The following is a 13,089-nucleotide window of genomic DNA, read 5'->3' on the forward strand; positions in this document are numbered from 1 at the left end:
TTCAAAATGCTTATGAAAGCCATGTATCAAAAAGTTTCTTTCTGAGCATACAAATAGATGAGGAGAGAGTCTGTGAGCTGCTTCTGTTGCTACTGCAGATAGTAGGATATGACCAAAACATTTATAGTCAAAATTGTCTTGAAAAACACAAGTTTTCAAGAAAACAAACAAGCTGATTCCTAATGTTAGTATGTATTTTGCAGTGTTTGGTTAGATAATAAATCTATGCATATGATAATATGTCGTTAGAAAGTATAAGACACTTTTCTCAAATGTAGCCTTTAGTATTTGTTGTGAGCATGAACACTTTATTAGAAGACTCATTTGATCTCAGAATGTGAATAATTTTATATGATAGAAGGGGCTGAATTATCTTTCCCATTCAGAGTGAGTGGGAAATGAGTGAAAAACATGCAGTAGTGATAATCCATTTAGGGTAAGTGGGGAGTGTTAGCAGAAGTCAAAGGGATATTTGGAAATCAAATGTGATAGGAAGTTTAAAATATCTTCATTACATAAAGATGAAAAAGAATAATGCCAGGTTTTTATTTTACTGGTCTTAACTGGCAAGATCTGCTCTTGAGCCTCCCAGGTCCCTGAGCATCAGTGGGAATGAAGCATCATCCATAGTATCGGAAAATGGAGCTAGGGAGCACTTAAACTGACTAGATATAGACTAGCCCATGGGACCAGAGGGGATGCACTCAAGGGTGCTAAGGGAGCTGGGCGATGCCCTTGTGAGGCTGCTGTTCATCACCTTTGAAAGGTCATGGTGATGAATGGAGGTTCCTGAGGATGGGAAGAAAGGAAATATCACACCCATCTTCAAGAGAGGCAAGGTCAAGAGGATCCAGTGTCACTTCAATCACTGCGAAGATTGTGGAGCAAATCCTTCTGAAAACCAGATCCAGACACATGAGGACAAGAATTTGATTGGTACGACCATCATGGATTTATCAAAGGCAAATTGTATCTGACCAGCTTGATTGATGGTTGTCTACAATGGTATGTGATGCTGAGAAGACAAGGGGAGAGCAGTGGATGCTCTTTACTTTGACTTTAGCAAGGTCTTTGATGTGGTCTGCCATATGGTAGTATCTGTATGGACTGGATGGGTAGACCACCACAGAGGTGGAAAACTGCCTTGAAAGCTGGGCGTAAAGAGCAGAGATCAGCAGTCTGAGGTCCAGCTGATAACTTGGTTATTAGTGGCACACCTCAGCTGTTGATGCTGTGGCCAAGACCATGTAGCATTTGTATTAACCACTTGGACACCAGGGTGAAGTGCACATTCAGCAAGCTTGGGATTTGACACTGAATTTGAAAGCACATAGGAGGGAAGGGCAGGCATTCAGAGGGTCCTCAACAGGCTGGAGAAATGGGCTGACAGAAACCTTATGAAGTTTAGCACAGGCAAGTGCAAAATCCTGCATCTGAACTGGAGTAATCCCAAGCAACAACACAGGCTGGGTGCCAACTGGCAAGAAATGAGCTTTGCAGGAAAGGTCTGGTAGATGGCAGGTTAAACAAGAGCTAGCAGTGTGCCCTTGCAGCGAAGCAAGCCAACCGCCTCCTGGGTGGTGCTACTGAGACTTCAGCCAGCAGGCTGAAGGCAGTCATCTTTCCCCTCTATTTAGTGCTTGTGAAACTGCACCTGGAGCACTGTGCCCACTTTGGGGCTCCCCAGTACAAGAGAGAGGCTGAGGTACTGGACCGAGCCCAGCAGTGGACCACCGTGCTGGTCAGTGGCCAGAGCACAGGGTGCACGAGGTGAGGCTGCGAGACCTGGGCTTGTTCAGCCTGGAGAAGGGAAGGCTGATGGGCATCTAATCAGCCAACTAATGGTGGTCATTATAGAGAAAAGCCAGACTCTAAAGACCACATGGGCAAAAGAAAAGGTGCAGTGGGCTCAAGTTGCAACATAGGAAATTTGTTCAGAAATACGAGAAGTTGTTTCCCCAATTGTTTTGAGGGTGGTCAAGCACTGCAGCATGTGCCTAGAGGGGTTGAGGAATCTCCATGCCTGCAGATGTTTAAAACTTGACTGGATGAGTCCCTGGGCAACTGATCTACCTGAGACTTACTCGGTTGGGGGTGGGACAGATGTCTCCACAGATTCCTTTCAACTTGAATTATTTTTGTGTTTCTGTGAACTAAGAATATTTTCTGATGAGGTTTTTTTCAATTATTGCCAGATAATACTGACTTAAATCACCTTCCTCGAACAAACAAAAAAATTTAAAATATATTAATGAAGCTGAATATACTTAGGCTCTTCATGAAAATGTGAAAGGATGGACAGTAAGAGAGGCTCTTATGTTCCCTTTGACTCTTTTGAAATATCAAACGTTATTTCAGATAATGAGTTTCTGGAGAATGCAGAACTAATGAAGTTTTAACACTATTCCACCTCGGGGTTCTGGTGTCTTAGCTTAAGTTCTTCCTCTCCTCTGTCCATATAACTAATCAGCTTTGAGAGCGGGAGCACATCTGCTCCTTTTCAAAGAACAGCAAAGCAGCCACTCTTTCATCTGGCCTTATGTTCATACTTTTATTACAGTCGATGTTTATATTGGAAAACGATAACCTCCAGCAGCTGACTGTGAAACACAAGGTGGATATAATGAACAACACTGCTTCCCACTATTCAGAAACAGAATTAGGAATGATCCCTGCTTTGGTTTCTGGCATGTAATAAGAAGTCATATTGACTTAGTATTCAGGTTTTTTAATTCTCATTAGGAAGTTTGCAGGTAATGGTAAAAAAAGATTCACCTCACAGACCTTTCTCAGTACCTAATACAGACATATTTTAGTATAGGAAACATATGCATAGTCCATTTCATATTTTTTTATTAAGAATAATTATGATAATTGCATATGCAGAGCATTTTAAACCAGATTCATGCATGGTTATGTTGATGTTCCTTCAAGATCTGATTCTCTAACATTTGATCCTGTTGGATATTAGTGATGAGATTCAGTTTGCGTAAACATAATGTCTAGTGCCGTTTTAAACATCCTAAGGTATTCTCTTTGGTCTCCAGCTACTTCTCTGAAAGGGCATAGGTATCTCACAAGTCCTGTGTTGTATTTGTCAGCCCTGCGCACACTTCCACATAAGAAAACAAGTCCACGCAGGAGCAGTACTAAGTAGATTTGTATCATCAGATATATCAGTCAATGTGACTGTACTTCTTGAGTTTATTTAAGGCCATGCAGGCGATTGTCCTGTACAGGTGCTATAAGACAGTGGGGTTTTGTTTCTTCATTGTGGCCTTTCCCAGTTGCTGATGCTGTCCTTCCTGCAAGCCAGGATAAGTAAAGAAACCCTAAGGAAAATCACTGTGTATACATTCAAAGGCCTTGGTCGTCTTTCTCAAAGTTACTTTTTTTTTTTTTTTTTTTATTTGCTGCTGCTTGCTAGTTGTCATTGCTAAGAGCCTATCAGACCCATATTTCATTTCTGAGCCCCAGTCACCCAACTGTGCTTGAACCCACCAACAGGACTGCTTTGCCTCCCTGTGCCACATGAGAAGTGGCACGTTCTTTGCTGCCACCTTCCTTAGTGCCATTCTGTAGGAGTGGCATCTCTTTTTTCTATATATGATGCTGTGTGTATACATGAGTCTCATTCCTCAGTCCTGGAGAAAATGAATGAGTACCATGTGATTCAGGGCAAATAAAGCCCTACCTGATTTGTCTCTCAGAACTCCAGTTCTTGTGTTTATCAGACATGTGCATTAGCCTTTCATTTGCATCTGTGTGTTTCTTTACTGTGATTTTTTTTTTTTCATGGTAGAAACTCATTTAATGTTTAATGTATAATCGTGTCCAATAAGAAGCTTCTTCTTGTCTTCTCTATCTCTTAATCACAATAAATACTTTTCACTGCTACTAGACACAAAAATGTGTTAGGAATTAAAAGTATCAGCCTGAAAACTGTCTTTTCTATCCTTTCATAAAAGGTGTCATTAATGGCATAAGGGTTTTCATAGGTTGCTTTATTTTTATTCTAAAACCCTACTATTCCCTATGCATTAATTATATAACTTTACATTACAAAGCAGTCATAATTTTTATTATGCAAAATGTTTTTGTGTCCTCAACATTGTGCTGGCTTGTCTGGGAAGTGACATTTTCACTCCACCCACTGGGGCAGAATTCCACGAATCAGTCAGGGTTTCTGGGAGAAGCTGGAGAGCTGTAAGAGGAGTTTCTGTGTAGTACAGGAAAAACAGATTGTACAGGGTGATTTGTTTCTTTGGAGTACTCCATTAAATATCCCTGTATAGAACAGATTATGAGGGTTTTCCTAGGTTCTCCAGGATGGAACTGGTGTTTGCACACTGTTTGAGGGGAAAACCACATTATCCAGTCCATCTTGGTTTGCTTTATACACTCTTTTAGCCTTCCTAACCATATCACCTTGAACTTCATCCACCATATTTCTTCAACAGTTAAATATCTCTAAATAGAAAACCTTAAAAAATACATTGTAGCATTTTCTGTGAGTCAAATTCTGGGCTAGAGAACAAATGACAATGTGTAGATTCCCTTAGGTATGTGGCCATTTGCATATTTATATAGAGAGGCTGGACTTAGTTCATTTAATTTTACATTCTAGATCAGATTTGCTACCTGTGACAGCACTTGAGAGTGTGAAGTATCTGCCTACTTTATTTTAAAAATTTAGTCATGCTAAAGTGGATAGAAATCAATTTAAAAGTGTGGGTTGAAAATGAGGAATGTTCATCCAATATTTTCATGATAAGTAGGAAATAATTCAATTCAGCACAATCATACTTGAAATATAAACCCATTTAAAACCTATTATTCTAATTGCATCAACTAATACAACAGAACTAGCCAAATTGATTCCAAAATATATATATCTATTGAAGTTACTGATTTCTATTGGAAGAAAATTTGTTGGCCACTTCTACTGCAAACTGTGTATTAAATTTAAACATCTGAAGTTTTAATTCTTCATTATGCTTCAAGATTAGTTTCTAGACTTTTTTTCCTGATGCTGAAGAATATAACAGGTACAGGAATCATCCTATCCCAATCATCTAGGATGATACCAGGACTCAGTTTTCACACTGGGATGAAATGTTAAAAGATACAACGTTATTTGAGTCACCATTCTTTAGAAAGTAAGATAATATATCTCTTTCGAACACAAAAGGATCAACGGCTACTTTGAAAGAATGTGGGAAGTATTGGTATATTCTCATGTCAATAGCCTACCCTAATTAAGGTTTAATGTTCAAAGTGGCATGGAAGTTTATATTAAGTGTATAGGATCTACTATTTCATTTCACAATCACAGTGTTTACTTTCTTGTTGATGGCTCTGGGATGCATCAAGTTTGAAGTCAAATAAATAAAACACAACTTCTGCCTCATAAAATCACATCAGTGGAATTTACTGAAAGTTTCATGGTTGTTCATTGTTTAAGTGCTAATATAAGCCTTGAGTTGCTATGGCAGATGTGCAAAAGGCCAATCTCATATCAAGTTTATGTCATTCAAGATCCCTTAAAAATAACCAGAAAGAACAGCCCCTGCACTGCAGAGCTTGAAATGTAAACCGTTATGTCATGGAAATATTTAGAATTTGGCATGACTATCAGCTTTAACTATCTTCATGTTAAGGTAGATATCCACGCAAAAGGACAATATATTTTAAACTGAATCAGGACTAGGAAGGGAAATTGACTTTAAGCCCAGCTGAAAGCTGGTTCGATTACATCACATTTCCAACCTGTAGCTGTTCCAATACAAAATAACGAATAAATAGAGATAGAAAAATAGCAGATAGCTTTTAAATATTTTTTAATTAGTTCAAAATCATTTCAGGTATTTTGTCAACCCTCTGATCACTACTGATGCCTATGAATAAGCTATCTACTTTTAGTTTTATTTCTCCTTATTTTACTTGATCCATACAGATTTATTTGTGTGTGTATGTGGTGTGTGAACATACAGAAGAAATACCATAACAGCGAGAGTTGCACTTTCTATAGTTCTGTTTATCAATATCTGAACTGGCTGTCTATGAAGAATAGACTCATCACTCTCTCTTCCTTGCTGTGCTGATGACCAGTTGCATAGTGTAACTAAATACATTTATAGTTTCACAGAATGAAGGATATTTGCATTTTTATTGCACAGGCTGCATACCATTCATAGCTTTGACCTTGGGTTGCTTCTGTTGAGACTGGAACTTCATGGCCACTGAAAATTTGTAAGTATAAGGATTTCCTCAAGACTCACATTAATACTTATCTAGACTTCCTGGGCTTTGTCATTTTCCATTATTTCACATGTCATGTACCTCTACAAACATATTATGTTTTCCTTGAATTTGACTTTTCTAGTGTGCTCTTTACCCATGTTTATGTTTTCAGTGATTGAGTAAACCTGTATGGAATGGAAAATGTGAAAAGTTCAAAGTCTACACTTTCTTTCAAACTTATCAAGGTGCTTATCTCAATAGTGATGTATTAATTCTTTGTTGCTCTGTCTTTTCATTAAATAGTGTTCTTGGCTGCTGGCGTGGCATATGAAAGTTTTATTTCAAACTGTTCACTTGGCCACCCAAGAGACTGCTCTTTGAATTCTGGCACTGTTAGCATGTTGTAGAATGAGAAGATATTAATCTTATATATATCTTATACATCTTATATACCAATACTGCATAGATATTATATATTATATGGAGAGTACAAACATTAGATATAATAAGAATGAGCCAAGTCCCAAAGTAATAGTTAGACCATGAGTAAACTAAACAATTTCTTGTGGGTGGAAGTTGACTAGGGTTTGTTCCCGCTATATTTCAGTTTTCACACTTTCTAGTTTAATTTTTGGAGGAGAAAATGTATATTCTTGCCAATATCCCCCTACAACTCTTTGTGCATCTCCATGCATCCTCTTTGTTCTAGTGGAAAAAACTTCAGTAAAGACTGCAATGAATTCATGAAACCCATTCGAACAGAAACTTTTATTTCCAATCTAGTGCATTGGAACTCTTCACCAGTAATTAAAAAACATAGAAACTGGGTGTTTATATATACATTTCTACGTATAAAATTCTCTGCTTATATGGCTAGAATGGCGTGTCTTTGGAATGTGCTTTTCAGCTACTGCAACTACATGTTTTTGGAGAATAGTTTGAGCAGCCAAAGCCTGGCAATGTCAAGGCTTCTGTTCTCCTTTTCCTCAGGAAGTCCAAGATAAAGCTGGAGTCAGTCATGTGTTGCCAGATTTTCCTCCATTTCTCATTCTGTTTTGTCAAGTTTTACTAATGCCGCTGTTCTCTTGTTCTTAAGTGTTGATGCAGCTTACAGTGCTCATGTATGAGTGGTATGGCAAGCTAAACTGAGCAATCACTAATCTTGTATCTAATTCTTGTTCAGGAAAATTTTCCAAATGGGAGACTACTTTCCTCAACAGTAATGTTTACTTTTCCCATATACTTTGATTATTTCAGTTTTATGCTGGGAATACAGAACCTCAATCCCTTTGATGGAGACAGAAACACTGAAAATCTTTAAATTCCTTCCTCTGATGCTGTCCACACAGCACATTCACCTCTGAGCTGCTAGAATTTGTTATAAGGTACCTCTGTCTCAGTCAGCTTTCTGGAGCTCAAGTTGTTCACAGCCTGGGATCCCCAGCAGTTCTTCAGGACAGCTGGTAGGGAAACAGGCAGGTTGTTACAGATTTAGAATCATAGAATCGTTTAGTTTGGAAAAGACCTTTAAGATCATCCAGTCCAACCATTAACGTAACATTACCAAGTCCACCACTAAACCAGTTAAGGGGAGAATAGCAATTTGGTGTTTCCTGGCTTGGTGGCTGGATTATTTTTAAATGAAAGTAAAAACTAGGAATCACTAAGGTTGGAAAGAACCTCTAAGATCATCAGTCCAACCATCAAGCCAACACCACCGTGTCCACTAAATCATGTCCCCAAGTGCCACATCTACCCGTTTTTTGAACACTTCCAGGGATGGTGACTCCACCACCTCTCTGGGCAGCCTGTTCCAATGCTTGACTACTCTTTCCGTGAAGAAATTTCTCCTAATATCCAATCTAAACCTCCCCTGGCGCAGCTTGAGCACATTTCCTCTCGTCCTATCACTAACCACTTAGAAGAGACCAACACCCACTTCACTCCAACTTCCTTTCAGGTAGTTGTAGAGAGCAATAAGGTCTCCCCTCAGCCTCCTCTTCTCCAGACTAAACAATCCCAGAAATTTGTTACAATTTCTTTTTTTCCAAAACATTGATTTTCTGCAACTAGCATTTTCCAGGGGAAAAACTCTTTTGGTGGTAAATTGCTGATCTGCTCTAAATGCCACCAGCAGGAGAGGTCACTCTGTCAGTTTGGCAGTCTTATTACACGGCTATAGCTATGGCCCTCTGAGTCACAAGCATTCATTTGTGTGAATTGAATTCATGAGAAAATTAGTGCATCCTAATGGGTGTAATGCCTCAAGTAGGAAACAAGACAGCAGAATCTGAGTTCCAGTGATACAGATTGGGTATCTACTAGCTTAGACTGTGAAGTCTCTACCTGTTTCGAAATACACTTTTGATTGAGAACAAAAGCTGGGAGCTGCACAGTGAGGACTGTTGTGGCATGGAGCTATCTCAGAGAGAACCTGATCCTTAGTTAGAACTTGTGCTAATGTTCTTTGTAACAAGAATAGAATCTGTTATTTTCTCCTAAAGATAATTTGGCTCTTCAAAGCAAATAGGAGCATGAAATATGGCAAAATTGCTTTAATCACTAATATTAGTACAGCAAAGACAAAGAGAGCAGATCTGTTTTTTTAAGATTGTCCTTTTTCATTATCAGAACTCTTTTCTAACAGGACACATTTCTTTTTGGAATCACATTTTAAGCAACCTGCCACATTGAAAAATCTGTAATATTTTAAATCATGTGTGATTTTCTCATTTGACAGTGTTACCAGCTTAGTCTGGCAGCAGAACTTACCAAAATCCTGTCTCCTCAGCACTGTGAATTTGTTCACATTCTAAAACTTTGGGGTTTATTAAATTAACAAATCAATAGCTAAAAGGATCAATGGATTCGGTAGCAGCTGGTTTAGTCTCAGCAGAAATGGATTGCTGCCAAATTCCATGTTGCTGTTTAAATTGATTCAGCCAGACATCTTTTGCTCAGAAAGTCAATTGTGGTGAAAGAAAAGCATTTTGTTTAAAAATTGTATATAAAATTGGTGGTCCTTTGTGCATGTGTGTGCACGGGGACGGACACACACTCTACCACCTTTTTTTAGGAGACCGTAGGGAACAGAAATTGCTTTACTCAAGACACCATCTCAGCACCTTCTTATGGGTCTTTTTTTCCAAAGCTGGCACTGCTCTTTATAAAAATGAAAAAGCACTTAATTTTTTTTTTCTGTTTATGTGTTGTTGGTTTTCTGCTCTACATCTCTAAGCATTTGATACTGCTTTCTATTTTCTCAGTTGTTCAGGGTATACATACAATATAAATCATTTTCATTTTGTCACTGAATGCCAAATGAAAGATAGCTAAGTACATAGTAGGCATTTTACAATCCTTATCACACACCATTAGACACTACTGTACTATAATAATGATCTGAATAGTTGCTCTCTCACCTCACAGCACACCTGCAACTTGGATAATACATTATCAAATCTTCTTTTATATAAATTAAATCTCCTTATCAGTATTACATAATGAAAATTCTGCTATTAGTGTTGAATGGTGAAAGTGTAAAGTACCATATGTAGAACTGTGATTTAGATGGGCATGAAACATTAGAAATTCCGCTATTTGATGAGGCCAGTCTTTGGAGAAATGGAGAATATATATGTTCATTGAATTTTGTACATTACATATATTACATACAATACATACATCTTAAGATAGAGGAGTGGACTAGGTCACTTAGTCCAGAGCCAAAAGTTTCCTACATTTTTTTTTTTTTTTTTATGTTTGTGAATTGTTTACGGTGGATTTAAAATGTCATAGGTTATAGAAGTTCTTTATTCTCCAGGAGAATATTTCACAGCTGAATAGATATTGCTGTCTAAAAATTTTTTCTTATCATCTGGACTACACTTTTTCCTTTGTTTTCCTTTTTCTTTTTTAACTTTGTACTGTTGATCCACTAACCTATCACCCACCTTATCCTCACTAATTACCTCTTTTGTGACTAATTACCTCTTTTGTGTGTTTTTATGCTCTACATATTTGTCCACTTTTTTCCTCCTCTTCTTTTTTCTCTAAGTTTCTCTAAGTTTCCTCTTCTAAATTTGCTGCTTAGCCAAGCTCCTCATATTTAGCTATTTTAATCTTTGTTAGTTTCTGCAGTGCAATACGTTCTCCTTATTGCTTTTCTTTTAAATAATTCCAACTCCTTAAACTCTTTCTGGGAAAGAGGTTCTCAGAAATGCAGATATTATTGCAGATAAAGTATCATCAGAGCTGTCCATCGAAGTTCCTTGCTCAAGGTTGCAATTGTGCACTTATCTGATGATCTTGTCAAAACGTTTAGTTATAAACTCAAGCTTATTTTTCCATGATTTCTCACACTTTTATTCAGTGTCATTTTTTGCCACTTACACCAATTGTCTTCTACAGAGTGTTTGTTTCTGAGTTGTTTTTCTTAGATGCATTAGGCTGGATTGACCTATTCATATTGGGCATTATGAGATGCTGACTTTTACTAAAACCTGGAGAGAAATTATTTGTGGTATTGTTCAGCCAGGGGAATCTGTAAAAACATCAGTATGCATCATATCTGCACAATCTGAGTCCCTACAAGACTCAACGTATTTCTGCCTGTTTACTGTTGAGCCTACTTAGATTTGAGATTTTCCTGTCAGGAGTTTTCCTTTCTTATTTCTGGGTGCTTTCTAAAATCAGCTTTTCCTTCGATCTCTTATCCCTACTTTTATGTCCTGAGGCTCAGTCTATCTCTGAGATCATAGAAATTTGCATGAGGAAGGCATCACTTCTGCCATGGTATGACCCAGACATTTCTCTTTCAGAGGGAGTGCTGTGCTATCTAGTTCAGGTCATCAAAATCCCCAGGATAAAGTCATTCTCCATCCATATGGCTGTTCCCAAGGTCTCATCCCTCAACTAGTCTCCTCTGATTCTTCTGAGAATTTATTTCTTATTGCTCAAAAATCCTTCAACAAAGAAAAAGATCATAAAAAGATTAGGAAGGAAGTGGTTATGTCAGTGCTGGCTATCTGGTCCCCGCAAGAGGGAACTCAGGGAACAGTCCTTCTGTTATTTACCTTCCTGTCCATGTAACCACAGGCCTGTTTCTAGAGTTATAGCTGGCCTCAGAGGGAAGAGATCTCAGAACTTTTCACCTCTGTGCTTGTATTGTTTTCCCCAAACATTTCCAATCATGTGGTAGCAAAGAAGAAGGTTTTTTGGGCTCCTTTTCAGAAGCCTGTCTCATTCTTGGGAAATTGTCTGATCTCTGTTTGTCTCTTCTCTCCATAGCCAAAATAGTCCACCCATCTGTTTCTCCATTGTCCAGGTATTTTGAGTATTTCCTTGATTTCAAATCAAATATCAGAATCCCCTCAAAAAGGCTTCTGTATTTTAGTAAGCATTATAAGGCAAATTGGTAGCTTGACCCAATTCAGATAACTGTGGAGAATAAAACACAATTGTTGGGCTAACCCTGGAAACATAACAGGCTGTTGCCTAGCACAGAGGTAGTTCCTGAAGGCTGAAATCCCAAAGGGTGTTGTATTTCTCCCTGTCCAGACCTGAATTTCTTTTCCTGTTCTTCCCCATCCTCTCTAATTTTGGCAGTAGCAAGTTAAACAAGCTCAATTCTTGGACTGTGCCAGAGTTGGGCCCCGTGAGATGGGAGGGTAAGACAATATGCCCTGTATTTTTCCTGCTGTGGTGTATCAGCAGTTACCACAGTTTGACCTGACAGGCACATCTGTCTTCTCAAATTGTCTTCTTTTGAAGAGTCAAGAGACATTAAGAGGACTTCATTTTGATTTCAAGGCTGACAATTTGAACCTCACTTCAGACCACCTTTGCTTGAAGATACATCTCATAGCTCATATTGTGCAGCATGGACACAGAAAAATTCTGTTCCACCTAGTGACAAGACAGCAGATGTCAGAGACTTAACTGTTGAGCAAGTCAGGTTGATGGAGTGTGTGCACACTTTTAAAGATTATGAAAGCATCCTGGAACCTCTGGAAGTCTCCCAGGCTTCCCAGGGAAAAAAAAAAGACTACCTTTCCATGACAGTCCTGGGACCTTTTGTGATAGATCTCAGACGTGTCAGAAACACCACCAAGAGCTCCACTGCTTTAGGAATTTAGACCCACTTCTAACCATCTCCCTTCATGGCAATGTGCTGAAAACCAAAGATCCTCTTCTGGTTTCTCTTGCCCTCTACTCCTTCATTTTTTTGGACAAGTTGTCATGGTAACATACTACCTGAGGCCAGGCTGGATCCTGGCCACCGATACTAAAGAAAAGCCACGACTCAGTTTACGCCTGTGCTACCTACCTAGCCCAGTCTTCCCATCTCTTTTCAGCTACCACTTTCCTTTGGCAGAAAAAACTCTGCTCTTCTGGCTCTAGTTGTTATCAAGAAGTTTCTTTTTTTGTATCAAATGAAAAAGATCTTACCCTTATTGTTTCCTAATGCTATTGGGAATGCAGGATTGATACTTACCTTCAGAAAGCTAAATGCCTGTATGTGCACGTTCACAATGATGACAGTAGTTGCAACACCACCATTTCAGAAGTGGCCCAGCTTGCACATAGTCACATTGTGATTAGCTTTTTCACAGAAAGAGCTCAGGTATGGTTTAGTCTATTAACATTTTCAGAACATATTCCCACCCCTTTCACCAAGGTTTTTATAGACAAAGTGGGCTAGATATCTTCCCATGCTTTGACAAATAACTGCTGGCTCACTTGCAGCTCTCTGGAAATCATGTAGAGCTCTATTTAATCTGCTTTCAGTCTTCAATTCCCTCTTAGCAGTTTGACCTTAGCATACAGACCTTAAAAATGACCAGA

General features: G+C 38.6%; 1 protein-coding gene across 3 annotated transcripts in view; it reads left to right on the forward strand.

Moving 5' to 3' along the window:
- EPHA6 (EPH receptor A6) overlaps positions 1–13,089 on the forward strand; it is a 536,584-nt gene that overhangs the window by 251,171 nt on the left and 272,324 nt on the right. The window lies entirely within an intron of this gene.

This window comes from Pelecanus crispus, chromosome 1 (genome assembly GCF_030463565.1).
Source record: "Pelecanus crispus isolate bPelCri1 chromosome 1, bPelCri1.pri, whole genome shotgun sequence".
In the NCBI taxonomy this organism is placed as follows: Eukaryota; Metazoa; Chordata; class Aves; order Pelecaniformes; family Pelecanidae; genus Pelecanus; species Pelecanus crispus.